Here is a 4,999-nt window from a genome sequence, read left to right as displayed (position 1 = left end):
TTATTAGTATAAATTATAATCAGCCATCAATCAGCAAGCACTGTGTTGCAGAGAAATTGACAATCTGTATTGATGGTGGGACTTTCTTAATGGAGAATCTCTCAGACTGATGAAATCACAGTTTTGAATCCCTTTTCCCACAGATATACAGAAACACATAAAGATACACACACATACACACAGTGTGCAAGGTACTATGGCAAGTATTATATGATAGCACAATCCCAAGGCACCCAAGGAATTCATAATCTAATAGTGAATTAGACCATTTAACAAACCCTTGACATTCCATATGTTTATCGTGTATGACTAAGTCTATCTTGGAGCCTTACTTACCTAATTGCAAAATACACCAGGATATATACCCTCAACCCTGCATTTGCAGCAAAGAGCTGGGATGAACCTAGAAGATACTGCCATGACTCATGACTTACCTTCATTTGTTCTATGTAGTCACAACTCTAAGAAGACAAGAATTTCTACCATACCACCCTGAGATATCAGATGGATCTTTAACAAATGTATTTGGTTGGTGCTACACCTCCTACTGACAACTAGTGAACATATCTCATAGCTCTGGCATAGCTGGGGACAACTGTGAACAACAAATTCTCCCATAAACTTCACATACACCACTACCAACTCTTCTCCAAATCCACCTCAAGTAGTAACTTACATTGTCATCTCCTCCCATTAATCAGTGAAATGTATTGCCAGTACCTCACTTTTAAAAACCTACTTACAGTGAGACTTTGGAGAAAAAAAAAGATATTCCTCTGTAAAAGCTGAAGGGCTGTGTGCTTATTTATTTTATAAATAAATTTATAAAAATAAATTTATCTTTCCTAACACGTATAAGTGCATTTTAACTGCTTTTTTGGAAATGATTTCTCTTGATACTGTTGTCTAACAAATTAGTGACTTTAATGATGGATTGTACCAGCATTTTAGGTTCAAGGAGAAATCTATTCAATATTCATTCAAAAGGGCAGAGTAGTCCCCAAAATTATCTCAAACTTCCCATTAGCCTTAAAAATTTAGTAATGACTCAAATATATTCTAAGGACTTTGTATGTAAAAAGTGACACAGTAAATATTTTTGGAATAATTATATAGAAGAATGAACATAAAACACTAGAAAACAACACTTGCCTATTCCCAGTAAAGAAAAAATTGATGTACTAGAGCATGCAGCTTTCAAAATTAACCTAGCTCATTGTAGCCATTCTTATGTCAAAAGATAATTCTGAGTTGTGAAGGCATAAGCTAACATAATCTATAATACACTTAGATTTTTTTTATAAAAGAGGACATTGTACAAGTAAAATGAATGATTTTAATTATTTATTATAAGAATCAACAAAATTAATAAGCACTTTATGTGAAATAAATATTTGTATAATGTTTCATGGTATTCAAAGTACTTTTAACATCCATTATCTCATTAGATTTTCATAGCAATTTTGTTTTCCCAGAATTTTGAAGGAAAGGTAACTGAGGAAGGCTGTGGGTGACAAGTTACTTAACGGAGTTGAAAAAGAGAATTTCAAAGAGTGGAAGCAGGTATTAAAAACAAACTTCTCTTACAAACATTTTGCTTGGTTCTGATTCTCTGTACATGTTCATGGATCTTTATTCAATTGAAGCAACTGGTAAGGGGATGGAGGGCAATGGAATGTGTCTGGCACTACAATAAACACTTCATAAATATTATCTCATTTGATCCTCAAAACTACCCCAAGAGGTAGGGGTCATCCCCAAATTATAGATGAGGAAACTGAGGTGGAAGTAAAAGGGCTTGCCAAGCATCACACGGCTACTAAGAACCTGAGGCTGAATTTGAACTCAGATTTTCCTGTCTTCAATCCTAGCTCTCTATCTACTGCTCTACCGCTGCTTTTTGTTATGATCATTCACATTTATCTAAACCTTTCCTATTTGATAGTACCTTTTTTGGTTTGCTCTATGTGCCCAGACTTAAAGAACTCAGGATTTCCACCATGCCACAAGAAGGTATCAAACAGAACGTTAGCATATGGATTTGGCTGTTGCAGGAAGTCATGAAGCTCCCAGGAACCTGCAAGTACCTCAACAGCCTGTCACTTGCCCATTATTGAATCATTGTAGCCTCCATCCTAGACCTTATTACAACCCCAGTTTTTGATCCTGTTCCTGAGTCAAATATTGCTTCCTGCTTTTAACTCTTTCAGATATGCTATTCATTTGTTCATTCTTGATCTTGACTATTTAGATTATGATTCTGACTTTTATCTGTACAGGAATGTTCTTGCTACAATTCTCAGAAATTACTAAAGATTCTATTAGGACCTTCAGTTTCAGCCTCTAATGAACCTCCACCTTGAGGAAAAGTATACAGTAGTAATATGAGAGGTAGTGTTTAAAATAGGAAGTAACTTGGAGTTGGAATCAGAAGAGGTCAGCTCTAGTCATGTCTCCTGTTACATATGACCACCAAAAACTGGAATCTTTCACTAGAAATCACTAAAAATACACTTTTCTGCATATCATTCTTTATAAGAAAATATTAATTCTGAAAACATGGACTTTTCCTAACACAGTAACCATGAAATATTCCAAAAACGTAGTACACAAAATAAAATTGGTAACTTGCAAAACACTTTTTCTTGCTAATAATTCCGGAGGATTCTTTGACTTTTGTGCTAACATGTTCATAAAAATAGGATTGATTTCAGATTATATTCCCTTTTCATAACACATGAAACCTACAGTACCATAAATACTTTGCCCCTTTTTTCAGATACTACAAATCATTGACTTGTTAACACTGCTTGCAGCCCAGAGAGACTGCAGACCTTTCAGCATGATATTGATCTAACACCTTTATTTTTTCACTAAGCTATACTTTTGCATACTTGAGGTTCGAGGCCAAGGGATTTGTACTGTGATTTGGGGGCATAACTGAAACATAGAACTTGAATTTTAAAGGCAAACAATGAAAATATACAATGGCTACATGGTGAGCTCTTTACAATGGTAGGCTGAACAAGACCTGGAGAATCACCTGGTGGGATTATAGCTGCTCCCCAAACTTGCATGCCTTGTGTCTTTCTTTTTTTTCTCTACTGGGCATAGCCACAAATGTGTGTAGTTGCCAATGTGAAAATGAAAATGAGGTTACCAATAAAATCACATGAATGCTTGAAGTCATGCTAGTTTAAACATATAAATATTCAGAATTGACTATTTAAATATATATATGTATATTCATATGTTTATCTATACATATGCATATGAGGGAAGGAGTAAGTTAGGCATAAATATGGGACCTACTATGTGCCAATAGTATGCTAAATGCTTTTAAAATATTATCTCATTTGATCTTCACAACATCCCTGTGGGGTAGGTTTTATTATTATCCCCATTTTATAGTTGAGGAAACCAAGGCAGAGGTCAAGGGACTTGCCCAAGGTCACACAGCTAATAACTGTCTGGCCCAGCACTTTATCCACGGCACCATCAGCTGCCTAACTGACTCTATATGTGACTACAAATATGTATTTAATATATTTATTTCTATATGTATTTTTGTTTGTGAATACTTACATGTATCTATGATCTCACTAATTTGTAAATTCTCTCCAAAAAATCAAATTCTTGTGTGCTCATCCAGAGCAACTTCTGTATATTTTCCAGTAAGTTGTCCAAAGGGGCATTTCCACATCCCAAGTTCTAAAGACAGTCCTTTCTTTCTCTAGTCATTGTTTTGTTTTTGTTTTTTGCCTTTTTGGAGGGCAATTGGGGTTAAGTAACATGCCCAAGGTTACACGGCTAGTTTTTGTTTTGTGTGTGTTAAGTATCTGAGGCCGGAACCGAACACTTTACTCACTGTGCCGCCTGGCGGCACCTGGTCATTGTAGGAATATGAAAGGAAGACACAAGCTATCTACCTCTCATCCCCTCTCCGCCCCCCCCATACCCTGTTTTTCTTCTTTCTTTTCTTGTCCTACATTTTCTTTGTAATATATTTTTATTCCTGTTGTTCAGAGTTCCTTATGAGTTATAGGTTGTGGCTGGTTAATACCCACTACGCATCTTTCTATCGGTCTTAGTGTACTATTCATTTTTAATTTTTCAGTGACTTGTATTCTCTGCTTTGCTTCCATGTATATGAATCATGACATTTCACCTCTGGACTTTGGGCTATGAAAAATGACTGCTTTCTCTGGAGACAAGGTGACCTCCAGAGATGAAACATGTTAGGTCAGATTGATAATGGTGAGAGAGGAAGAAATACCCCAAAGTTCAGTGGTAGAGAAATATTTTCACTTCTGAGAAACCTGAAATCTAAGTGAAGAAAGAGAAGCTGAACACAGACCACCCAAACAGTGCAATGAAAACATGAAAAACTCTTGTCAGAGCAAGTGAGGCAGGGAGGAGAGCCGTCTGACCCCAAGATATCTCCTATATCATAGAAAATCCTCTTTTCTTTCTTTTCTTTGGAACTTAAGGGCACAAAGCTATGATTTAAGGGCTATATTTTGATTTTGGAGCTTGGGGAGTATAACTGACACTTTCATTTCATGTACCCCTCAGAGTCAGTTTTTAGTTTTATTTCTACATTATTTAATTAACTTTCCTTCTTAGCAGTAGGAAGCACTTGACACATAGCAAAATAATCTGTCTCTCTGCCTCTCCTGGTCTTATAATTGCCTTATAATTGCATTTCAGGCTCCTTTTAGTAGCAGACAATTGTGGCAGCAGAGAATTCCAGTAAAGGGAGCTGTTTCTCAGAAGTCCAGTTTAAAAAGCATTTCTCTAAATTGAAGTTTCATTCTTTTTATGAAGTGAGAATGCTCTAAAAATTCCATTCAGGCATGATTCTTCTGCGTGCATCATGTATTTCACTGTGCTGCTACCAGTAATAAAAAGTGATTACTTGTCCACTGGACATACTATAAATGTTTCAAGCACATAATAATACAGTTACCAAAAAAATCTCCAAGCAAACTGTATTTTC

Source organism: Petaurus breviceps, unplaced genomic scaffold (genome assembly GCF_028583685.1).
Source record: "Petaurus breviceps papuanus isolate PSGF00001 unplaced genomic scaffold, PetGlider_PUasm1.0 111, whole genome shotgun sequence".
Lineage (NCBI taxonomy): Eukaryota > Metazoa > Chordata > Mammalia > Diprotodontia > Petauridae > Petaurus > Petaurus breviceps.
This window is presented reverse-complemented; position numbering follows the sequence as displayed.